The sequence below is a fragment of the Ammospiza caudacuta genome, chromosome 2 (assembly GCF_027887145.1).
Source record: "Ammospiza caudacuta isolate bAmmCau1 chromosome 2, bAmmCau1.pri, whole genome shotgun sequence".
Classification (NCBI taxonomy): domain Eukaryota; kingdom Metazoa; phylum Chordata; class Aves; order Passeriformes; family Passerellidae; genus Ammospiza; species Ammospiza caudacuta.
Window position 1 is genome coordinate 82,594,121 of NC_080594.1, and position 27,372 is coordinate 82,621,492.

The window sequence follows — 27,372 nt, forward strand, 5'->3', positions numbered from 1 at the left end:
TTCACATATATGTGTACTTAATGCTTCGTGTCACTGCTGCTGCAGGCACAGAGGAGAGAAGAGAGAGAGGCACAGAGCAGTGTCCAGGAGTTTACATCTGTGAGATGCTAAAACATTACTGATATGCAGAAGTTCAAAGAAGTAACTTCTAAGCACTGATCACAAAGACCATGAATTTATGATTTACCCTAAAAGCCTAACCACTTCCCTCACTGGGTCAGCCACAGTAGAAGCTAGAGTCAAACACAGAATATACTGTTATTAAACATACTGTTCTGTTCAAAACAGAACATACTGTTATTTTACATTAAAAAATATTCACTAATATTGATATTGTTTTAAACATTTCCAATAATAATACAGTTCAGGTTTTCAATACGAGTAAGTTATGTACCATTATGGTTCCTTATATTTGTGTGTAACTGGTACTTACAGTGGAAAAGGCCATTTTAATTTGTTCCTAAGTTTATATATAGAATGCCTAACAAAATTTCAGGGAAAAGAGAACTAAAAATTTAGAAGAACTCTGCCTCCTTTCATCTTTTCCCTAAAAAGGTACTGATTTATGTACACATAATCACATAATTATTTATGTTGGAAGAGACTCGAGATCTAGTCTGGTGCTGCCTGCTTAAGCCCAGTCAGCTAGAACAGGTATTCCAGAACTTTGTTTAGTTAGTGTTTGAGTATCTTGCAGGATGAAGGCTCTGCAACCCATCTGTGCAATCTGTTCCACTGTTTGACCACCTTCACAATGGAAGAGTATTTTGTTTTGTTCAGCTGTTCCTGATGGCTCCAGACTTTCTCCCAAAACTCAGGGGCTTGAGATTCCTGAGGGTAAGTCTAACCTATCAAGATGGGTGAAAAAGGCCTCAACCATTTCTATGCCACTGCCTTGCCTTGCAAGGTCTCCTAATCCGTTCAACAGCAGGCTCACATTTTTCTAGTTTTCCTTTTGCTTCTCTTATATGTAGAAGCCCTTCTTGTTGCCTTCCATGTCATGGCAGATTCAATCCTGTAACTCCACTCTCAGACAGGGTATTTGTACTCCTCCTGGGCCACTTGGCCCTGATTCCATCTCATGTATGCTTCCTTTTCAATTCTGAGTTTTGTCCAGAGCTACTGGTTCAATTATGTGGACCTCCTATCTTGTTTGTTTGATTTCCTGCACTTGGAAGGAGAACATTTTTTAACTTGAAGGAGGAAGGTCCTTGAAAATCAACCAATTCTTCTGGAACCTATAATATCTATGACTGTGTCCTATGGGATTCTTCCAAGCAGACACCTGAACATGAACAATCTGAACACCAGGGTTGTGGTCCTATCTTTTGGCTTTGTTCCTTCTTTGCAGGTTCCTGAACTCCACATTCTCATGGTCATTGCAGAAAAGACTGCTCCTGAATCTCACAACCTGACCAATTTCTCCTTCCTGGCTAGTATGATAAGCCTCCAGAACACCTGATCTCATCAGAACACATTTTAAGAAGTTACCACCCCTACAATGCAGAAAGCTAAACTGTTTTCTGCTGTATCGTCCTTCTGGCAGAGTAATTACACTGCCTCAGGAGAACTGAGGCTTGTGAATGTGAAACTCATAGAATCATGGAACACTTTAGGTTGAAAGAAATCTCAAAGATCGTCTACTTCAGAAGGACACAAAATTTAAGAAACACATATTTTTACATTGTAAGATATATTAACACATTAGGAAATTCATATATAGAGTTGTAAAACTGTCTCAGTCTTTAATGAGCTGAGATTCTTATATTCATGAATAGTCAGCATTAACATTTTGTGTGAAACCTTGCCTGAAGCTCAGTCTTAACCAAGCTACTCTTTATACAGGATTGTTGTGTGCTTCTTTTTTGATGAAACTAGAACATAATTTAGGATGTATGAGAGGCTGCAAGGACTAGTACTTGTTCAGCTTTTAGCAAAGCCTTGTGCCTGTCTACTGAAGAATTCATCCCCTCTTGAATTCCACTAGAGTTTAAGATAGCTTGTTTAAAAAGCTGAATGGAGACCACGCACATATTTGCAAGCACACAAGCTGATAGAATTGCCTCTTGTCTCTTAATATCTCAATTTTTTGTGTGAATTACAGATAGCACTGCAGACAGAAGACAGCTCAAACCTTTCTTATACAAGCTGGCTTCCTTTTGACCCTAGTGACATAAAATGGTTGTATATTCTATTCTAGAAAGGGAGGTTCAGGAGAGAAGCTTTACATTTAGAAATGTAAAGACCTGTGCTTTAGGTCTTTACATTTAGAAATGTAAAGACCTAAAGCACAGGTAAGTCACCAAAATAGTGGCTAAATAAGCTCTTGCTTTTATTTTTAATCCACAAGGCAAGCTATAAGAATACAATAATTAAAGGTAGGGCTGCTGGCATCAATCATGCATTTTTTTCAGGGGTATGATTCAAAACAGGTGTCATTCTACCCTTTACATTTCCATTTCACACAAATTCTAACCAGATAGTCTCTCTGCATATTTTACACTGTATTTTTAATGGTGTCAAAATTTCCATCATAATAATGAAGTATTCTGTCTCAATTGTGAAAGTACTTGCTAAAAGAAACTAGCAAGTGAGGTTGCAAAAGCCACTTTTATCTCCCTTCACAGGGAAGCAAAATAGTAATACAGGAAAAATAAAAATGCATGAATTGTCTTGATATACATGTACATATACGCACACTTTGTCATGTTCATGTCCTCAAGTGACATAGCCACATGTGTTTTAAAAATTCCAGGGATGGTGACTCCACCACTTCCCTGAGTGGTCTATTCCAATGTTTGACAGCCCTTTCCATTAAGAAATTTCTTCTAATAGCTAATGTAAACCTCCTATGGTGCAACTTGAAGTCATTTCCTTTCATCCTGTCACTTGTTACAAGGAGAAGAGATTGACCCCCACCTTACTAAAACCTCATTACATATAGTTATAGAGAGGAATAAGGTCCTCCCTGAGCCTCCAGGCTAAACATCCCCAGCTCCCTCAGCCACTCCTCATAAGACTTGTGCTCCAGCCCATTCACCAGGATTCTTGCCCTTCTCTGGACTCCCTGCAGCACCTTTTATTTTTCAGTAAGACTCAATAAAGCTTGTTGTCAAGGTTGCCTTCCCAATTAAACTGAAAGGAAACTATTTAGCTAACAGAAAGTATTACACTGGCATAAGATGATTCAACATTAAGATAATAAGGAAAGAGGCTCAGACAGGACTCAAGCCAGGCACAGGCAATGCAAAGGCAGGAACAGCTGGCTGAGGCAACAAATTAAGAGATAGCTGTGGTGAGGAACAATAAAAGCACCTAGGTGCTGGTAGAGAGACAGAGAGCACACAGAGCCAGCAAAGTGGAGGCATCTGAACAAACACCTCCGCCACACACACAGCAAAAATGCTATGCTGAGGAGATTAAAAAAAAAATCATTATTTTTACATCCCAGGACAAAGCCAGTTCATGGGGTCCAGACTGGTACCTGTGTTTCTTGTTGTTTTCCTACGTCATGTCAGACTCTAGCTGCTCACTTGTCACGAATGCTGTGCACGATAAGCAGCTTTCCTGCTGGCTTCTCACACAGCTTGCTGTATCTTTAGGAGATCAATCACAGTGCTCTAACCCACACACCTACCGTGCCCAGCTTTCCCCCTACTCTAATCTGCCTTAGTTTGTTCTTTCTGCATCACAGAATTTTAATTTGTGTTTGCAGCCTTAAAACACTTCAGATACACCTCTGCTTCTATGTAAGACCATGAGAATCCACCGTCTCTTTACGTATTTCTGTATTTGGAATGAGGCCTAAATAAAAGCTGAATTTAGTCCACAGCTCTTGCCCAAGCCTTGAAAGTCATTCTGGATCATCAGATCAGCAGTGTATCATTTGGATTACAGCCCTTTTCAGAGCACAAAGGCAAGGAAAATTCTCCATGCAAACTTGAAAGAGAAGACATAATGCCAATTTTTGTTCTTGTTTAATTTACTGACCTTTTTTTAGCCCTTCAATGTGTGTTTCTTAAGCGGTGAAGGAATGAGATGAAAGGAATGTTCTGATGTTGCTGTCAGCCTGATACATGGTAAATTGTATCTAATATTAAACTGGATTTAAGATTAGCTGTGTTGAAGAAGTCTCAAGTGAAATGCCCTGCTGCTGTCATCAATCAACTACAACAGTGATGAATTTCTTACATTTACTATGAATTACCTATAATGCTGGCATCTGACTTCATGCAGGATGCTAATTCTCAGTGTCCAGGACACCGAAGAACCTGTATGGCACAGTGCTTTAGAGATGCAGTGGCCATAAAAACCAGTACATAACAAACTTTGTTAATCATGCAAATTCTTTTATTGTTTGGAAATAAGCAAAGGAGCCACAGATTTGTTTGTGCTCAGATGGGAATTTCATGAATGTAAAAAATACTTCTAAAATACTACTCATTTATTTAACACTAGGGACATGCTTGGTGCAGCTGAGGAACTCTGAATGAAAAACTGTATTAAGCATCCTGGATTCACCCAAAAAATCAAGTAATGACACTGCAATTACTGACAGGTAGAGACTACCTGGCTCACTTAGTCTTACAGAGCATTACAATGCATGGCCTAAAGCAGTCTTTTGTCACTCCAGAACGGGATACATTGCCTTAATACTCCTCCCATGTTCCTGCATGGCAGAGGAAGGATGAGTGACATAAATTTGCCTTTGCCAGCTCACTGCCCTGGAGAATATCCACAGCAGCTGCCACTTTGTACAGCCAGAGCCACAGATGCTGGCTCAGGAAAGCAGTGGTCCATGTGAAATGCAGTCACTAAGCAAACTGGAATTATTGAATATAAACTACCTTTTCCTGATGCTAGATTCCTTGTGGGGGCTTGATACGTACATCAGGTCACTCTCTGCATCACCATCCTTCATATAGGATTTTTGTTTCAAGTCCACAAAAGATCTTACTTACTAAGCAAGCCAGTAAATGTGGAAAACTTGCAGGGTATGACAGACCTAATAAGGAAAGAACCCATGGGCCATATTACTCTGATATTACTAACTGAAAACTGACCCAGCTGATAATGTTTAATATCATCATGTGAAACCTTGAAAGAGGTGTCTTCAAAGAGCTCAATGGTTTCAGTTTAGACCTACAGAAACTTAGACTTCATCTGATAATACTAACAGCGGTGGTGATCTAAGAAAACAAAAAAACCCTGACAAATAGTCTTGAAGAATAAAAAATTACTTACAAAGCCATCAAACTTATTAGTACTGAGCAAGACATGGTGAGATCTGATATGCAGAAAAGCTTTGCTTATTTTGGCTATTTAGTGTTTGAAAAGCTTCGACTGCATAATTGTCAAACTGGCAGGGTAGCTCTTGAAAGTACCAAAACAATTAATGAACAGTGTAAACATCATTAAAGTAAAAGGCTTTGATAATCACTATATGGGTAAGCAGCTTTTTTTCAGATTTTGATACTCTTGAATTGTGCATTCATCAGTGGTGGAAACACAATTGTATCTGTATTTCTTTATATTTTAGATACACTTTAATACTTCATAAACCAATAGCATCTCCTCCTCTGTGTTATAATGGAATAGCTCTGGCAAGCTTCTTACTCCCTTTTAGCCTTCATTGGTTTTTGCTATTTGCACAAGGAAGCTAGATTCTGCTAAAAGATTCCAACCAAGCTTCCAGCTATACCTGTTTAAAGACCTTATACCGGCTACATGATCACTGTGGTTGAGTTTACACCTATCATTATAGTAATGCTGTATGTATGCTGTACTCCTGTCTATACACACCTACTGGAAGACCATACTTTCTGGTAGTTAGAATAGACTTTGATTTTTTAAAGTTGTTTAGATGTGCGCAAAGGAGTTGGGTGGTATTACTGAATAGCAACTGAAAAGCTTACATTTGCGCTAATCCAGCCTTTTTTACTTATGGGCCTGTTGGAGCCTAGATCCTACCACTGCAGTGACATGAAGGCAAATGCAAGTCCCAGCTTATTTCCATGCACAGGATCACCGTGATGTGTGGAGAGGCATTCTGGAACAGAACTGCCAATCTTATGGTACCCATTCACTTCACAAAGCCCAATTAGCTGGAGTTACGTGGGCATCGCAGAATAAGGAAAACTTGTTCAAAAGAGCTAACAAAGCATGACTCAAGTTCATTACAGCAGCTTGGAAAACACTAGATCAAATAATAGTAAAATGAAAGTACTGCAAGTCAATTCTAATTTTTCTGGACATTTCAGAGGTTGGCCCATGACTCCTAAATATATATAAAGGGATTATGGATTTTATAGAGCAGGGGCAGTTTAAGGTGGATGCAAAGAATTTATACCACTAAGAAAGGAATATGATTGCTAGTCATTCTTGATTAAATCAGGACACATCAAAAGCTTCAGAAACTATTATAATGTAGAAGACTAGAAATAGCAAAATCCCCTTGAGTTTAGGATTCTATGACACAAGATTTCTAAGAGTCACTAAGCAAAGATTCAATCCTGGCCTGAGGAAAAGGGCAAGCTTTTTTGTCCTATACATGTTTAGTATACTTATGGTGTTTATTTAGTCTCTTTTTTTTTTTTTTTTTTTTTGCAAAGTGCTTGAAGATACCTTGAATGTGAAAGAAGCTTTAGAAAATCACATTCTATACACTGCTAATCACATATAATTCATAGCGTGAATAGGATAAATTTGATTTTCATCTTGTTGGTTAATGGCCATCTCAGCAAGTACAAAATTGTGAAATTGCAGAAAATTTTCCCTTTTGTTTTCAGGACATTGTAGAGCATTTTACAAGCTATGTAACTAATTTTCTATAAACCATTTTGCTTTCAACTTACTTTATGACTGCCTGACAAAGATATGCTTGTGAGGAGAATTTAGCAATTATTCCCATGCTCTGCAATCTGAACATTTTGGAAAATAATTAAGCATTAACCAGAAATGTTATGGGAACAAGCTTTTTAAAACCTTATATTGATGCAGTTATGTATCAGTATGGGACATTAAGAAACATTGTAAATCTGAGAAACCATCTACCGTATTTAAGAGGAACTTCAATGCTGGGATGAATTCAAATAATGCAACCTCATCTAGTAAACAAGGTGAAGGATGAGTTTAAAAGATGCTGGAAAGGTGGCTTTTGATACTGCAAAGGAAATAAGTAGAAGCCACAACTCAGATGTTTGGTGATGTCAAGGAGGCAGTCTTGGCTTTATAGTACAGACCAATTGTCCCAGTGCAATGGGAGCAGGGTGGTTCTTCAGCAATTTTGTCTACAGACTTGCTTTAACATTTTGATGATGCAGAGAAGAGGTTCTTAGGGTAGTGATGTAGTAGAGATGAGTGTAAAGACCCTTTAAGATCCACAGTCCAATGAAAAATCTGCTTAGAAACTCTGCTACTTTCAGATCACCTCAGCTCAGGGAACCTTTGTTATCAGCCGCAGGAGATAATTTAGGTGGTGTGGGGACAGTCAAGGGAGGAAAATGGTCTCCAAAACACAAACATCCTAACTCTTGCAGTTTTAGAATATGCATTTGTAAACTTTTCTATAAATGTTTTCTGGCTGCAGCAGAGGTGACACTGGCCTGACAGAAAGAGCACTATAGACAGTAAACTGTCCTGGCAAATAAAATATTCTACAAGTTTCACTTTACCGTGCTTCTCTTTCCACCTTCTACTGCAACTGATTAGGATATAAAACTCAAGGTAGCCACTGTATCTGTGTTTTCACAGGGTCTCCCACCATGGAGGCTCAAAACAAGCTGGAAATGGGATGACTACTGAATAATGGTAACATTTCAAGACATGCAAATATGTTCTCCAATCAGGAAGCATAAGATTCTATGCTACCACAATAAGGTTGTAAGGCAACACATGTAATTTTCTGATAGCAAGGCATAGCTAAAATTATAAAGAAATCAGAAGTAGTTAAGATCTTCCAATAATCTAAATGTCTCTGTAATATTTGAAAATACAGGTGAGTCATTAATTTGCCACATTTACAAACTCTCCTGCCTTTTAGCACAGCTAATTTTGATTTGAAAATTAAAAGCTACTTTAACAAAAGCCAAACTGAATTCTGATCAAAGGAACAAAGTAAAGCCAATAACACAGCAAGAATGAGAAAATACACACTTAGGAAGTAAACAAATGGAAATAATGATAGGAAGCCTAATGAAGAGAAATGAAAAACTTTTATCTTAGAGTTTTTTAAGTAACCAAGCCTTTAAGGCAAAAGTTTCTGTCAGAAATTAGATACTTTTTTCTCCTTACATCCCACATTTGAAACCCAAATTTCTATTTCTGCTATAGGACTAAAGAATGTGTTGCATATGCCTCTTTCAGACTAGCTGCATCCTGTTAATTCACATCCTGCAACAACAGAATAAAGCAGTGGCATAGATACATTTCTGTACGCCTCTTAGAAGAGCAGCCACTTTTCTCCTCCCACAAACTTCTAACAGAACAGTCAAAAAGAAAATGGTGACTCTTCTGCCCTAAAAATACATGAAATAATGGCTTCTTTGAAATGAAACGACCCTCCTCCCCACCAATTTATAAATCAGCTAACACAGTATGTCATTTTCTTTTGCAAGAAGAGAGAGGAAGCAAGCAGCCTTTCAGCAACTGCAATCTGACTTAGAGAAATTGAGAGCAGCTGCTGCAACATAAAAGAAATCTAAAAATACTACACAAATTGTTCATGATAACAACAATGCATAAAAATTGTTACCTACCTGTCAGATTTTTAGAACTGTTAATAAGTATATCATCACCTCAGCAGTAATTTTCTCTAAAGCTACACATTATGAAATGCAAAACATAACCCAAATAATATGAAGTTTTATTCCTTTTCCTAAATATAGCAATACAGATCAATTCAGAAAATATGAGTCAAAATAATTAATGACAAAAATGTGCAATTAAATAGGCCAAAATAATTTTTGTTTTATATCTAGTGACTTCATCAAAGCTGTAGGGTGGACATTCACTCTATACTTTACCAAGGTGTGATTAATCACACCCCTGTCTTATGGAGATTTATACGCTCCCTAGTTTCAGAGTATTTGCAAAGAGAAAGTGCAAAAGTTCTTTTCCTCTGATAATAAAAAAAACTGAACTAGCTTAAAATCACAACTCTAAATGCATTTAACTTTAGTGCATTTTTTATGTATTAAAAGGCATTTAAGCTTGATGCATTTTATGTGTTGACCTTAACGCATTTAACCTGTGTGGGTGACCACACACTGAAACAGGTTGCTCAGAGAGGTTGTGGAGTCTCCCTCACAGGAGATATTCAACACTTCTCGACACAATCCTGTGTAACATGCTCTAGTGTGATCCTGCTTAAGCAGGGAGGTTGGACCAGAAGTCCCATTGTGGTGCTTTCCAACCTTAGCCAGCCTGTGAACCTCAGGTACAGGAAGAGGTATAGACACATTCCCAACTGCTCACATTATGGATAACCACCACGTAAACACATAAAAAAAATTTATATAAAAAATATATGTATGCACATATATACATTTATATAAATAGACACTTATAGGGCAGGCCAAATGTATAGCCAATTGCCGATGCTGTCCTCAGTCAATCACCTTATAAAGGATGTACCTGACATTTTTATTCTGTATTTTCTAATTTCTTCTCTGAAAACTCCAGCTGATTCACTACCTGCATTATAGCATTATCTGTGTTTACATACTGTTGCTGACTCCTCTAGATATAGTATTCTACTTTATGTATATCAACAATGTTGACATTTCCGATGTTTTCACATTTATATTTTGAAAATATGTTGACCACAAAAGAAAAATAAAAAAGTAATCATGTTGGGCTTTGCAGCAAAATAGCTCCATCTCTAATATTAAATCTATTTGCTACTATTTAGAAGCTGTGCCATTTATGAGCTGTGATACATAAGATATTGCTCACTCTTTCAGATGCACACTAAACATAATTTTGACATGAATTGATTATTACAGGGGCTTTAACTTTCCCCCAGGTTTCAGGGAAGATGAGTGGCAATGGAAAGAATCTGGACCCTACCTGTGCTGTAATTTTTTTTCAATGCCTTCAAAATTTCTGTAACTTTTACATTTTAGAACTCTAGGAACTTCACTTCCAACAAATTTCAATTAACACTTGTTCCTTGAATTATATGCCTTTGAAGATTTCACCTGGAAGGCCTCCCTGAAATTTCTTCAATAGATTTCTTACTCTTTCACTTGCATTTCAATTCAAGAATCATGTCTCTGAAATGTCATTTATTAACCAGGTGTGAATCAGCCATTTTCACTGCATCTGTTTCCTTTGGCCTTTTATTTCCCAATTAATTAGAATAATTTTTATGTTTATGTTATTGCAGTACTGTAGATTTACTAGCTGTTTTATAAATGTGAAGGAAAAAGTTGCTGTTATTATAATGATTAACTCATGAGCTGAAAGAGCAGAAGACCATAATGTAAGCATTACACCTCATTCTGCAATTAGTACTTAGGATCATTGTGAAATCCTACAGAATTCTTTATATTATTTTTAGGAAATTACCCATGTGCCAAGACAGGTGCAGCCATGATGGAGAGTGGTGAAATATACTGCCTGCCCTTCTCTTTTTTGTCCCCTCACAGTTTAAACCACATGGTCAGGAATTCAGTGCAGAATGTGTTTCAGAGTGGCCTCGTGGCTGTGTCCGCTCCAGTGAATGAGCTGCTCCTATCAGAGTTGGTAGCTCCTGACTCTGCAGATGCTCTGCAGGGGACAAGGCTCAGTGCTGGCCACATGTGCTGTAACCCAGCTCTCCTCACAACAGGGTTCATCTCATGGATGACTTACGTGGGTGCTCTGCTGATAGTGTAAAGTGACAGGAGGCAGGAGAGAGCTTACAGAACTCAGAATGTGTTGGAGGACTGAAAATGTAAAACCTGCTGTTAGGAAGACTTTAAATCATATATTTTCTCTTGGCCTCATGAAAAAACAAAATAGAGAGCATTTCACGATAAGTAGAGATTGAATTTCTATTTGCCTGCAACCCCTTGTACAGTGATGAAGCACTATTTTAAATTCTCAACTACTGAGAAAGCACTAACTGCACCAATTTAACAGAAAAAAAGAACAGGAAAAGAAAAAAAAGAGAGACGGGAAACAATTTTCTTTATTTTGAAGAAGTGATGGTGAAACAAAATTAAATCCAAATTCTTAAAGGAAGCTTCTGCTTTTATGACATGGAAACAGCAAAAATATGTCCATGTAAATTGCTTTTCTAACTTCAAAATATACATGTGGAAGCATCTAGTTCTGTCATTGGAAAACCTGCTATCAGTGTTTCCATACAGCATGAGAACCTGGAAAATGAGATTCTAAAAATGCAATTATTCAAGGAAGGAAACAATTTTTTCAGCAGTTTTCTTCCTGCTATCATTGAAAGCACACTAAGATAAAACTTCCCTTCAATGAAAAAATTTATATACAGCTAGACCTCCTTATATTCTCCTGATACTTATTCCAGCTTTTTATCTTATTACAATGATTATTATAACATGTGTGCTTTGAAATTCTTTGGATGGCTGAGCTAAATTTCAGTGCTTTTTCACAGCTTTGGTATTGTTGAGCTGTTTAAAACTTAGAGTACTTGATCAGCATTAAAAAATTTAGAATACTTCAGTTTTTCATAACTTCCCTTCTGAACTAAAAACTGCCAAATGTGTGCTTTAGGCAATTAAGACAACTCTACACAGAATGAATGAAAATATTTTCCTGGGTCAGACTGGCCATTTGTATCTACTATTGGTTTCTGCAATTAAGGAATTAAGACAACTCAAATTAACCAGGAATTAATGAAAATCTTTTCCTGGGTCATACTGGTCATTTCTATTGATTATTGGTTTCTGATTGCAATGCCTTGCTTCACAGAGTACATTAATCTTCTTAGTTACTGGATGTACTGCATTTGTCTTGGGAACATGGTATACAGTGTAGTTCAGACTGGCAACTTCTACCTCCTTTGGAAGCCTACATAAATAAGTATCAAACATTCTAATAGAATTTCCACCTTTTGATTAGAACAGTTTTTCCTTGCATTTTCCTTGCATAATTTAATTAGCACACTCTCAAACTCGTGATTTACATATAAAAAGCAGAGATTACTTTGAAATAAATCAAATGCTCCATTAAAGAAGTGATCAGATGAATAATTAGAAGCAAAAAAAATTTTTTGCACTTAGGCTCAAAACCTGCTTTCTAGTAAAGTGGCTTCCAATCAAACAAAATTTAAGAAACAGAGAAGAACCACAGAAGTATTTCTCCTTACCTGAAATAGCACTGGAAACTGTGCACAATTTAGGCTCTATTGCCTTGGGCAAGGGGATAGCAGAGCTAATCAGAGATTTTGATTGCCATTAATTCAGAGGGCAAGGGACAGTGATTGCTTTATACTTCCATTTTTCTTGCAAAGCATCTGGTCTCCAGCTTCATCTGCCAGACTACCTTTACTGCAGCCAAGCTGGGATATCCCTATTTCCTTCAGTAAGGTAAAACCAGTGGTTAGACCTGTCTAACCAAAAGGATCTGGAAAGACTACTCAGTTTAATGTGGCTTGGATGAAACACAGTAGCACCCCAGAATGAAAACACGTTTATTGCTTTTAATTGCTTCCATCTCACAGGTAGTAGTGGAAGAAATTATTTACCCACTTGCCAAAAAGTCATGATGGTAAGGCTGGATTTGGAATGGACCACATAGGAACTCTGTCTTGTAAATCTCCTGGAGATGCTGGAGTTATAGGACAAAGGAGACTGCAACCTTCTGGTTATATTCTAGAAACATCCACAGCTTCCAATGGTTTTGTTTTTTTTTTTTTTTTTCTTCAAATAAGATGAAGAGGAGTTCAAAATTTAGATGGAATATAAAAAGAAATAAGCATAATGTGTAGTGCTCATAACTATGGTCATACTTAGAGCATAAAACCAAGCAGGTCCTACAAAAGATAAACCAACAGTTGCACCAAATGCAGGTCTTCTTTCAAAGGCTGGGAGATTGTGTGTAGAGGGGTACAAGGCAATTTTTGGACTCCTTTCACCATTTCAGCTTCACAGAGCTGTGTTAACTTCTGCTCATCTATACCCAGCAAACTAAAGAGCAGTTCAGTTGCATGTAGAGCTGATTTGTAACACTGAAAGCTTTAACATTACCTAAAAAAGAGCTGCTTCACTGAATGCTACTAGAGATGACTGGGATTACACAAAATAAATAGGATTGATCAAGCAGTAAAAACAGCAGAGACACATAAGGTAATGTATGATATTGGATGAAAATTATAAATTCTGGGGCATGCCCTCAATACTGAGAAGAGACATGGATAGAAAGAAGTTGATTAATAAGGGAGAGTAAAGAAAATACATCATTTTCCTTTCTTACAAATTCCTGAACTCTTAAAAAACCCAAAACCTCTTCTCCCTATAACCCATCCTTTCAAAAATTATTCCCACATGTCCTCTAATGAATTCTAGCTTCAGAAATACTTTCTTGATGTGAAAGTGTATGGGCAGGGATTTAAGACCTGTTCACACCAGGGAAGGACAGAAAAGCAGAATAACAGCAAAGGAGGAAAAATGAAAAACAAGTTTAATACCGTGGTGAACTTACTAAGAGTGTTTGACAGAAATGTGGGGGGATCTTGTAGGGAAATTGCTGTTCATGGGCTGTGAAACTCATTCTACAAAAAGGATTTGAATGAGCCTCACTTCTAGCTCCTCTTCTTCAGCTAGTGAGTGCATTGTCTGCCTGAAAACATAGAACATTAAATCAGGCTAAGAATTAATAAGAAAGAAAATTAAATAAAAGAAGAAGGCAGGTTAAAAGTTTGCCATCAGCACATACACCGCTGTTTTTAAAAGTTTAATTAATAAAAATTCTATAATTGTGATTTGATTTTGCTATATGCTAAATCAAAATGAAGCAGCTAATTAGTAAACTAAATCTCATCTGGTCTGTATGGCAAGAGTTTCTATTGAAGTGAACTTCAAAGCATTTCTTTAAAAATATGAGCATCAAACATTTTTTTGAACAACAAAGGAATATCCTTTGATAGAAAAAATGCTGTTGTGCTATATTTGTAACATGTAATTCTTATTTGATAATTCTCAATGGAATTCTAAGGTATCTCATAATACTTTAGAAAAGTAGAAGTATACTCTAATTAAATGATAAAGCAAACTAATAACACGTCTGACAATATTGGTGTAAGTTCTGCAAATTTAAATGTTTTCTTATTTGAAAATCATTCAGCTTATTTTATATTTTTCCAAAGAAGACCTACAGCACTTTTAAAAATTGCCACATTAATATATATCATTTATAGTCATTCCAGAAAAATAAAGAAATTCCAGATTTTTTAAGGTGATAGATTGATATAATTTTTGACTATGTCAAGTATGAAGAAATTTGTCCTTTTTGAAAACCATCTCTTTAATTATGGAACTGAAATACATCTAAAACTGAATGCTTCTCCTTATGACCATGATGACAGTTTAGACCTACAGGAAGAGTTAAGCTTACTGAAAATGCTTTACCACAATATGTTATTCAGTATTTCCACTGTGAATTCAACTGGAATCTTAACATTTAAATGACCAAGGTATTGAGTTATCCTCAATGACTGTCTTAAAAATACACAAACCACCTCTTGTTGATGTCTTTTTCTTTTGATTATGAAGTGCCTTAGGAGATCAACTCCTATCAGTATTTTTAATTGCCAGACTCACAAGACTGCCAAATAGATATCATTCCTTCTACATCTGTACAGCCATACCTATGCATAGCTATCTATTCTTGCCCTCATTCTCACCCCTAAGGCTTTTAAGTATTTTTAAAATTAATTTCTAGCTAATATTGCTATCCCACCAGTGCAAAGAATAAAATCATTAAAATTAAAATGGTATCTATCACTGCCATACATCCCCTTCTAAGCTGCAGTTTTATTCCATTGTTTGCCCTTTACACACTGTTATCTCACTATTCTTTTAAACACCCAGCAGGATTAACCTTACTGGTTGTATATGTAATGATTAATGCTGAATTGACAGTGTGCACAGGTTAAACTCTACACTAATTTACAATGTGGGGGGGAGCTTTATGTCAAAAAGGAACTTTGCCAGCATTACTACATGCAGTTTTCCAAGTGATCTGCAAAAGTAACTACATCAGTTTACCATCCTGTCATTTCAATGATGTCGCAAGTTCATAATGCTTTTTGTTGAACACACTTGCATAATCACAATTAATAAAAATAAATAAGTTTGTTGCATAAAACATGAGTTATACATACACTTACCTGTCTCAATATAAACACCTTACTGGTTTACAAAAACACAGCACACTCACATGCTGAACAGTTTCTTAGAGGTCAAGAGTTTCAAAGCAGTCAAGTGGATTTAGACATGTAAGTTCCACTTAAGTAACAAAATAATCAAAAAGCAATTCTTGCAATTGCTGAAGCATAGTACATCATTAATTCTGAGTACCAGGCCATATTCTAGAAATGTGTTCAATGTTAGAAATAGGCAGTAAATTTAAGGAACTCCCTTTTTTCATTATATTTTTAGCTGGAACAAATAAACAGCTAGTTTCTCCCACACATCCCTTAATCTTCATGTTTTTAAGGAGGAATACTTAGCAAGTTCATGACTCTTTCACATCATGGGATTTTTTATTGTTTTGGTTTTTTGTTTTTTCTCTTTTTGTTTTTCTTCCAAGACTGTTCGATATGTAGCTTTGTTTCAGTCTGCCATTTTTAATGACTACAAACCCATTGTTCTATATTTAATTGTTCTACATTTAAAATATTAGAAATTAAATTCTTCTGCAGAGCAGTGGTAAAACTCTTGCCGAGTTTGATGGTGCAAGGGTTCTATTTCTTCTTTTCTGTGCGTCCCTTAAACAGAAAGGGAAAAAAAACCCTGTGCTAGTCTCATCTCATGCCCTTCCCTCTTTACCTCTTCTCTGAGGAACAGGTAGAAGATCAAGCATTAGTGTTTGACTCAACTTAGCTCTGCTGTACACTGAGAATCCCCCATCAATTTCCTCTCAGAAACCCAGTAAAAGAGCAGTGAATCATCCTCTTTTGCAGCTCAATGAACAAAAACCTGCCTCAGAATACTCAGCTGGAAGACTGACAAGCCAAAGTTGGTATTTCTGTATCATACACATACATTTGCCCAAGTATTATTGCAGGCAGATCTTTCCTGTATGTTTGGTTTTAGTTTACACAGCGGCAGTCTCAGCTATAACAAACTTCACTCAATTTGCTATATCCCCTAGGAATTTACTCCTATCACTTCTTGAAGGGTGCTATTCCCTGGCACCTCTAAGTCTCCTGACATAAATTGAAAGATGCCAATGCTGTAACTCAGCTATACCTTGCCTGACTTCATCCACATCCTGTGCATCCACATCCTTTGCAATCTTCATGTGAAGCACGTTCAGTAGTATCCTTGAAAAAAAGACATTGCTACCTCTTCCCACGGAAACTCTTCTGGACTGGTAGCAGCACAGGAGCCACTGTGGTTCCACAGAGCATACAAAAGGCATGAATTCAGCAGAAAAGCAAGACCTCCACCAGAAGAAATGGTTCAGATTATCTTCCAGAGACAGAATATGAGATTGCTCACCCATAACAAACTTGCTCAGGGAGCTCTTCCAGTTGTTTGCATGGTTTCTGTCCTGTTTCAGCGACTGATATGCATAAAGTTGTACAAATGTGTACACATGTGAGTGAAGGAGCATGTTTATAAGTTCTGATTTAGTGGCAGCAACTAAAAGGATGGAGAGTAGCTCTAAATAGTGGAGGTTATCAGCCTTGGCTAAGGACAGACATTATAGACCAAAGGTTGCTGAATCCTGGCTAAAGAAGAAAGAAATATGAATTTAAGGGTCTGTGAACAGATCTATTGGTAGTGGCTTCTGTGCTGTGAAGCGTTAGGAAATTTTACTTTGGGCAGAGGATGAAATGGACCTACTAAGTGTAAAAACAGTAAGACCTCTGTTGCAAACAACCATGAATACTCAGTGGCAGGTAGTTTCTCAGTAAAAGAGAAATGGCTTAAAGGATATTGAAGAAAACTGAGATATTAAGGATGATAGTTCTGAGCCAAAAGAATAACAGACTGGATAGCAAAGGTTTATGTATCTAAAGAGAGGATGAAGGAGGGAATTTGATGTACAGTCTGCTTTCACTAATTAGTGTTTCAGTTCCTCCTCTCAGTTATGTAGGATCAGGGAGTGAAGGCCAGAAATAAAGAAGCACAGCACATGTACTTCCAACTCCACTATTTTAGCAGTGTCTGTAGTAAAACACCTGAAATCAAGCTCACGAGTGAATATATCTGCTTTCCTCAGATCTTCTGAAAAGTTTATGACAGAGAAAAGGAAATTATTTATATACACTCTTGGTAATGGGCAATTAATGAAATGTCACTGCATATAATATATGCACCAGGTGGCATTAAAGGAAAATTATATATGACACTTAAAGTATGATGTTTCAGGCTACTATTCAAAGGATAAGATGAAGATTCAATGAAAATGACTGATAATGGAAATTAATTATGGAAGTTCCTGAAACACTGGAATTTAAATATGTTGTGGGTCTAGGCCTATAAAAATGGAAAACAGTCTGTCACAACTGTTAAGACTGTGTGATTATTAAGAGATGTCTCTGCCTGAATTAAGGTGCAAACAAGACCATATGTCGAAGTCAATAGTACTAATCTTATTTAAAATAAAATTTGAGGTAGAGAGATAGAAAGAAATAGAGGAGAAAGGAGGGTGGGGAGAGGAGAAAAAGAGAGAGAGACATATCAAGAAGAAAGTCACCACTCATGGATCCAGCAGCACCTCACTGATCCTTTCGCCCCAGCTTCTTGGTGGCAGGGGGTCCTGAGGTCATTCAGAACTTTTCACTATTTATCCATTTTACTCAACACTGAGAATGCAGACTGATTCCCACTAGAGGCAAGGGAATATTCCCTTGCCTCTAGTGGGAATCAGTCTGCATTCTCAGTGTTTCTCATCTTCTGGGTTGGTGAGTTTCTGGGGCAGGTGGGCCATGAGTTAATTATGGTGATCTCCCCCCTCTGGAATTACTCTCTCCCCATTCAGAGCTGATTTCAGCACAGTGCTGAGTTGGCTTTCCTCATGGCTGCATTCTTTATGTCCATTATCAGAGATGCATTCTTCTCCCCCAGATTTGTTTACATACCCCAAGGTCTGAGATTGCACTTGAACAGTAGTACCACCTTTCTCTTATCTCAATCAGCTTGAAGATCTGAATCTACTGTATTGCACTGCAGCCTTCAGCTTGTTAAAATGCATAGGGCAGGTAAAGATGTGGGTTTTCAGGTATTACTTTAAAAATTCACAAAGGATAAAGGATGTAGACTTTGACATGATTGTGCAAATACTCTCTGTAAAACAGCTGCATTTATGTGAATCAAATCACTCATAAGAAAATGTGATTCTGAAAACTCTAGGTACCTTCTAATTATTTCAATAGGATTTAATAAATGCAAAATACTTGTGAAAATCCAGTATGCATGTTTACTGAAGCAGGATTTTTCTTTACATCTTCACATCAGAAATATATTATTAAGGCCTAGTGAAGACAAAGGAGGTAGACTTTGGCTCTAGTGATTCACATGAAAAACATTGGCACACCTAAAATAGGAAGAAAATAAACACCTGCAGCACAATGCAGTCTGTAGAGGGATGGGCACCACTGTATTCAGACCCTCCACTGCCCTCTGGCAGTGCTTGTTGCTTTCCACTGGCTCTGTGCCACTATGGTCCTACCACTGGCATCTGCCTGGGGCTTAAGGACACATGAGATAAGTCTGGACCACACTGATTCTCAAGAGTCACCTAAGGCACCCCAAGAGTAACAAAAGGATATTACAAAGTGATTTGCTTTAAAAGGTTTCAAAAATCTAAAAATTACTCTAAAAAGAACAAAATAATAACCTACAGAGTTGCAGTACAGGGTATTCTTTGCAGTTCTAGTGAGAAGAGATCTTTATGAAATATTAGAAATATGGAAAATACTGAGGGGTAAAACAACCTGCATGAAGCATACAAATGAAAACCCTGCTAGTTTTGTTCTAAGACTCTGAAGTCTTCCACTTTGCTCAAATTTGTTGTCCAAGTTACAGCTCCAAAAGAAGTCATGCTGCTCCTGCTGTTGCTCCTAACACTTTGATTGCTCTAATTGTGCTAAGCACAGAAAAGCCACTTGACAATTTAAATACCTGTTTTCAACTTGATAGGATTTGAAACACTGGACGTATTTAACCCCAGAAGTAAGAAAAATTTTCTAAAGGAAATTCAGCTGAACTTTGATTTCAGTGGCATTAAAGTATAGCTCCTATAATCCACTGATGTTCATGTGTCCCAAAATTTCTAAATATCAATTATGAGTACAATCTGTACTGAAGTCCACTGCTAAAAATAATGCTAGAAAAATTGTATACTTTGCCTGTTTAGGTCAAAGCAAAAAGACTGAATTAAGAAAAAAAAAAACCCAAAACAACAAGAAAAACACTTAACTGAAGCAAAAACAATCTGCATATTTTTATTGTAGAAGATTTTTGCTTTACTAATTTGACCATGATGTTGTAAGAGCTGAATGTCACTGCCTAATGAGTGGTGGTGGATTGACCCTGCCTGGATACCAGGTTCCTACTGGCCCACTCTATCATTCCCCTCCTCAGCTGGAAAGAGTGGGGGGAGAAAAAGCTCGTCAAGACAAAGGCAACTTAATAAAGTACAAACAAAGGCTGCATGTGAAGCAAAAGGAAAACAAAGGATTTATTCTCTACTTCTTATCAGCAGGTACAGACACTTCCTGGCAAGCAGGGCTTTAGCATGCATAGCATTTTCTCTAGAAGGCACATTTTGTAATAGCAAGCAGGTGTGTGTCCTCTCCTTTCTCTTAAAGGCATTCCTTTATAACTGAACAGACTTCCTATGGTATAGAACATCCCTTTGGTCCTCTGAGCTCAGATGCCCTGGATGTGTACCCTCTCCAGATCTTGCCCAGCCCCAGCCTACTGGCAGGGGGAAAATGTTGGAGAGAGCCTTTATGCTGTGCAAGCACTGCTCAGCATCAGCCAAAACATCTTTTTTAACAAAGCACAGCACTATGAGAGCTTCTGTGGGGAAAACTACCTCCATCTAAGGCAGACACAACATGTCTGTACAGACCTGTACTAAAGAAGGTCAAGAATTATAAAAATTCCTTATGTAAAATTTATTTCTTCTGGAGCAGGTTTTCTGTGGGCCTTTTGGAAAATCAGGGGCTACACAAAAGTTTCTACTTTAAGTTTGTCAAAAACCAAGAAGTTCAGAGACTTTGACTAACTGTGTCAGCCAATCCTTGTGGCAGGATGGCCAAGCCCAGGAAGTGGTGGTGAATGGAGTTACATCCACCTGGCAGCTGGTCACCACTGGGGTTCCCCAGGGCTCAGTGCTGGGGCCAGTCCTGTGTAAATATCTTTATCAATTGACTAGACAAGGGGATTGAGCAAACCCACAGTCAGCTCACAGAGCACACCAAGTATGGAAGTGTAGATCTGCTGGAGGTCAGGAAGGTTCTGCAGAGGGATCTGAACAGGATGGATCAATGGTCCAAGGGCAATGGCATGAGGTTCAACAAGGCCAAGTGCTGGGTCCTGCACCTGGGTCACAACAGCCCCATGTAGCACTGCAGGGCTGGGGGCAAGTGGCTGGAAAACTGCAAGGCAGAAAAGGACCTGGGGTGCTGGTCCAGAGCTGTTGAACATGAACTGGCAGTGAGCCTAGGTGGCCAAGAAGGGCAATGGTATCCTGGCCTGTATCAGCAATAGCGTGGCCAGCAGGACCAGGACAGTGATTGCTCCCCTGCACTCAGCACTGGTGAGGCTGAACCTCAAGTGCTGTGCTCAGTTTTGGGCCCCTCACTACAAAAAAGACACTGAGGTGTGGAAGTGTGTCCAGAGAAGGGCAAGAGAACTGGGGAATGGTTTTATGAGGAATAGCTGAGGGAGCTGGGGTTGTTCAGTCCACCTGAAATAAGGTTGTAGTGAGGTGGGGACCAAAGCGATAAGTCTTCTCCAAAGCGACAAGTGACAAGATGAGAGGAAATGGCCTCAACTTTCACCAGGGGAGGTTTAGATTGGATATTAAGAAAAATTTCTTCACAGAAAGGGTTCTTGGGCATCGGAACAGTCTGCCCAGGGAAGTGATTGAAGTGTTCAAAAAACTTGAGGGAACGAGGGAAATGGTTTAGAGGTGAACATGGCAGTGTTGGGTTAATGGTTGGACCTCTATGATCTAAGAGGTCTTTTCCAACCCTAACAATTCAATTATTATATGATATAATTCTGATATACAAAGTTTTTTGAAAACCTACTGCCTGAGATAAATTCAAAATACTTAATCTTAAATCTCCCTAGAAGATGCCAAGGGCCTGATGTGACCAAGTTTTCTGCTGCAGCAGGCTCTCCTCTAATAAAAACTATTGCTAAGGAAAACCACAAACCACTACTCTTTTATAAGCCTAATCATAGTTAAACACCTATCCATTTTGTCTTTCTGATGTGATTCTAATCTTTTAAGTCTCCAGGAAAATTCCATGTTCAAATGGAGTAAGTCATGCTTTATTTTTTTCAAATGCAAATCAGTGAGAACAATAACACATTTTCTTCCTTTTATTGTTTACTTTCAGGAGGTATATTGCTACAAACTGTGGCTAGTAATTTACCTGTTGCAATGAACAAGAACAGACAGTTCAGCAAGCAAATGGAAAGCTATAGAGAAGAAACTATGAACTGTGTTTAACTCATTGTTGAGGTATGTGATTTGGTGTAATAGCTACAAAGAAAAATACGGGCAGGCAAGAAAGAGAGGAAGGGGAGAGATTGGGAGGTAGGTTGTAAACCTTGCAAACTGGCAATAGGCATGCAGTTCTGTATGCCCTTTTAAAAGAAATTACTTTTCTTTTTGATGCATGTATGCAGTAGCAGAGAAATAAAAGCATAGACAAAATTACAATAGGGATCTAATAACTATTAAGTTAATTAATATTTGTTAATGTCAGAATGTTCCCTACAGGAAAATTTAAAAGTTGTCTTAAAAATGATAGCCCTGCCACCAAATACATAAATGTCTTTTTATAAAACTCCTTACTGATATTCAAAATCTATTTCACTTTCTGATCTTTTCTCAGCTTTGGGAGTTCTATACTTATACACAGGCATAAACAAAAAACAACCACATCCCATGGCTGGCCTTTATAATCCTCAGACATTCCTGCCTGCCCTCCTCATGTTAGTGATTGCATGTTACAACAGCCTGTGTTCCTGACTGTCAAGTTTTGTTGTTTTAATTCTTTGTTTTATTGAAACTGAGCATCCATCTCAAAATTGCAACCAATAATCTTTGCACTGTTTTGTGTTATTTATGCATAATTTCAGGAAAACAATTTCATTAATCTGCAACTGTAATAAATTAAAATGCTGCGTTGTTACTTTATGTAACTTCTTCCTACAAACAAGTTCTGGAGACCAAAATGATAAATGGGTTTAAAAAAAAGGCTAGACAAGTAGATAGGTGATAAATCCATCAACAGATACTAAATATAATGGACTTAATTTAACATCCACTTCAGAAAGTCCCTAAATGACTTACTGCTGGAGTGCAAGACAGGGAATGAGGGCATAATCGGGTATCCAGAAGTTCGGATAAGGATGAGCTATATATGACTATTTCTGGGACTGGACAACTTTAAGATATGGCAAATGCACTGTTTATCTACTAGTTCTATGAGTACTGCAGGGTTTCCAGTAATCTACCACATTCCTGGATATCCATACCAAAAAAGGAATCAAAAGGAAAGCAATGTGTTAAAAGTTTTATTTGAAGGGGGGGGGGAATAGCACCCCAAATGGACTTTAATCTTATTAAATATGAATTATTGACCAAAATACAGTGAAAAGAAAGCAAAATCTTAAAATCTGGGTCAACTCAAGATCTAATGCATCTCACCATGCATTATTGTTTCAGTTCTATCAAAGTAACTAAAATGAATGTAGACTTCCTAAAAAAAACATGCATTTAGAGGCTTAGCAATGTATTGAAGGCATTCTTTAGTTGTTAAGACTCTAGTGAGAGATATGTTAACTATTTCCAAAGGGCTTGGGTGAGTTTTTTTTGCTCAGGAACATGATGCATAAATTTGAATCTACAAAAGAGTTAATCAGATTGGGAAATATATATCCTGCCTTTAGGACACATTCAATTGATATACATTCTTCTGACCTTTCTTATCTAAGTATATTGTCACTCAATATCCTGTGAAGGATGGAGTTCTTAGTAAAAGATAGTCAAGACTCTCTAATGCCCTGTATAATTTTAATTAAAATTTGCAGTAAGTTTAGTTTTATTAATTCTTCTCTGGGCTTTGCAAACATTACTGCTCCGAAAATGAAAGGGAATATTATTAAAAGTTCTGTATTAGCAGTTTCATGAGTCTGGGCCTGTCCTTTGGTGAAACTCTACTTATTTAGAGTATTGAGTTATTTGGAATTTAGTTCCTCAACCTACTATATTGTGCATTGGGAGAGGAAATATTCTAATGGCTAAGGTAATGGAGAGAGACTCAGGAGATCTGGGATCAGTTTATTGTCTAAGCCCAAATTTCCTGTAGACCTTGAGAAAACTACTTAATAGGTTTCCTGCTGTTCACATTCCTTATTGTGGAAAAATATATTTCTGTGAGATTTGGCTACTGTGGTATTTAAACATACTAAGTAACTGCTTGAGAGACACTTCAACAAAATAGGACTGTTTTGAGTTGGGAAATAGATATATCCAGCTCCCTAAAGCAGGGAGTGATGGAGAAAAGAATAACTTGACTTTTGTGTGGTGTGTTTACAAAAAACCTCCCTAATACATGCTTTGGAAGACACTTAGAATCATAGAATATACTGAATTGGAAGGGGCCCATAAGGATCATCAAGTCAAATTACTTCCAGCTACAACCACTTCCCAAGGACCAGGTAGATCTGCTGCGTTTTACTAGTCTGGTCTTGTATAATGATGCTTACTCCCACAGACCAGGCCAGGGTTTTGCCCTGTCAGGCCTTGCTAGCTGAGGTAGAACATTGTGATGGTGAGTGGAGCACCTCAGGTGCTGTGTCTGAGCAAACAATAATTCAGAGAGAGACACCCTCCAGGCTCTGTGCAGAGCCTCTGTAGCTCCTTGTGCCACACAGATGTGTGGTGGTCACACCAAACTGCTCAATTAAGTAAAACAAATGGGGAGGTAAACCATGTCTTCTGCGGCAGCTGATCTTTCAAAGAGGTTTTACAAAGGAGGTCCAGAATCCCACCTGGTGAGTAGTGTGTGAGCAGTATGTCTATCCTGCTGGGTATGTGAGTGACACTGGGCTTGCCAAGATACCGCTCTTGTCTCTCCCAGAGCCCACCTGCCTGTCCCCAGGGCACACTGCACATGGGCAGAGCAGAGCAAACAGGCACGGGCAGATAGGGGATCTGCAGGGGACTCTTGCACACAGCAGCATAGTAGCTAACAGAAAATCTGACAAGAGGGCAAGAAAAATGGGCACTTTTATGGTGCTTTTGAAGAACTTTAACTCAGTCACCTAAGTTTTCCTTAATTTTACAGAAGGGGCTAGAAGTGGCAAAATGAAAAATTAGTATGGTTTCTGATTATGGCACATCCTAATGCAGGCTGTGGAAGCTTTTATTTTGGTATAATGGTTTTATATTTATTGTATTTTTCTTTTGAGTGTTCCCAAAGGTGGCTTTGTGGTCTTTTGTTACTTGTTCTCACTGTTCCCTATGACTGGCATTGATTTAAAATATTGATTTTCTTTTCTTACTGAAAAATAATCTTTGTGTTTTCCATTTCAACAGGAACCATTTAGCACGAATTCATGCTGAGGCTCCACGCTGCCACATTATTTTGCTGTTGTTGATATTACTTTAACATATTGTAGTGTGTTAGAACTTCCTGCCTACCACAAGTTACTCCTACAAGCTCAGTAGGAAGCTCTCAGTTCACAAATAAAGAGAAACTGAGGACTAGTTTTTAGAAAAAAAGCCTTGAAAAATTCTTTTTACCCTTTAAATTCTATTTACCCTTTAAAGGCACATTGTGTCTCTTATTTTTCTTTTCCTATTAATTTTAGAGGTTGCTAATAATTTTGTCACTACTTTTTTCTTTTTTGTCTTTCTGTCTGCAAAGACTTGTAAAGTACACATACTCATTTAAAGCTGACCTGGAAAGATGCATCTCATATCTTCCATGAAACTGTGGTTGGTATTACTAACACCAAATAATGACATCTTCAGCTTTCTCAATATATATGTTTGTAATGAACAGAAAAATTCTGAACAGTTTCCCACTGTGGCTCCTGTGGGAAACAATGAGCCAGACAGCAATTCCCTGTTCATGTTAATATTAAAATAAAAATGAAATGCATAGCTGAAGATAGAATGATATTTAGAAAAAGCTTGAGGACACTGCGTCTGATGTGTCAGCATGAATGGAAGTGGTCACTTACAAACTCAATGTGCACTCCTACTCTGACAGTAAAATCTTCAACAGATAAAAGATACTATATTTACTTTTAATTATATGTGCTTCACCTAGGAAAGAAATAGAAGCTCACAAAGCTATGATCTGAGCAAGCAAGTGACATTGTTATTACTACAGACCTTTTGAACATATGATTAGTGTTGGAAATTTAAGCACAACTTTTTGCATAAAAAAAGGTCAGTCCTTCATGCTACATATTATCTCACTTTGTTAAAGAATTCTCTAAAATTACAGAACTCTAGAGAAACTTGAAGGAGACTAAAAGATTAAAAGCAATATCCAAAGGCATAAAAAAGGCCATAGAGGGTGGAGGACATGGCCAGAGAAGAAGGAATTGAGTGTTTTAGCAGTTTCATGATGGATATATTGAATATGAGAGAGAGACATGAAACTAAGCAGTACCTAGGGATTTTCACAGCAGGAATAACAGAAGAGAATACAAAAGTGGGTTTAATCTTCTTTTCTTTCACGGGAAGTAATTATTGGTGAACAAGAAAAGTTGGAAGTCTATTTATATACTAATTTGATCTTTAGTGTAACTTAGGAATCAACAGCAGAAGGTATTTGTCATATTCAATTCTTATTACAGTGGTGTTCATTAAATTGTATACATGTATTTCTTCCAATTAACTGGGATCCTCTTACAGTGGAAGAAAAATCTTCTCTTTCAGTTTGCCAAAAATAAGTTTTGATTTGAATGAGTTTATTATTTGAGTACATGAGTTTATTTAGAAGAAGATTAACTGATTCTAAATCCTAAATTTCTGAGGCTGCAAATAAAAAAAAACCCCATCTTTATTTTATGCCCTGTTCTCATTTAGAAAGCCTAGAAATTGCATCAGTTGACAGAAGCTTGGGCACTTCAGTGATGCATTTAGGACTGGAACAGTACTGAAAAACAACCACATTAGTTTTACTGAGGAGACTCGGGAGCAGAGTATGGCAAGTGTAATGTAACAGCAAACTGGTAGTTTTGGTGAGGTAAAAACAGAAAATGAGGAGGAATGGAAGGCTCTGCAGAGAAAGTAAACATGTAGTCAACAGAAGAACATACACATTATAGTCCAGCCCCATCTCATCTTGCTATCCTCAGTTGTATATGGGGATATAATAATTAGTGGGCATTATGGAAAAAAACAAAGAATCTTCCATTGTGTTCTACTTGTACATAGAGTATGGGAAGACATGTGAAAGTGTGGTGAATAGTGTAAAGGGGTGGATACCTCAATATCTGACTAACTCTCAGAAACTGGCTGGGGATTCACAAATGAGCTGCTGTTAAATGTGTGCTCAGTTTTAGCTTTATGCTCCTTCAGATGGGGAAGGTAAAGCTGTTACCATCCTCTGCTGTTTGCTTGCCTCATTTTTTCAGAGGCCTTAACTGTAGAAGCAGCTGCAACTGAAGGGACAGTGTGGGGATTGACTGACAAGGACTTTGCTTATACCAGCAAAGCAAAGCCAGTTTATTACACACTTTACCAGTATTTATACGTCAATACGCTCGTACTCAAAATTTTCTACTCTGACCCCTTTGTCCTGGTCTCCTTTAGAAACACAACCTTCTGATTATTGTTCTTATGCTAGTAAAATCCTTTGTTATCTCTTTCACTAGTAAAGTCTTTGCTACATCTTCTTTTGTTAAAGTGGTCAGTGTTAGAGGGTCAGAATGATCAGACATGATGTTTTCACTTCTGTTCTTGCCT

The 27,372-nt window shown here is 37.6% G+C and overlaps 1 protein-coding gene across 2 annotated transcripts in view; it reads right to left on the bottom strand.

Annotated features, from left to right (window-relative positions):
• The window catches only part of NALCN (sodium leak channel, non-selective), a 222,683-nt gene that overhangs the window by 107,224 nt on the left and 88,087 nt on the right, over nucleotides 1-27,372 (bottom strand). The gene's annotated exons all lie outside the window — the stretch shown is intronic.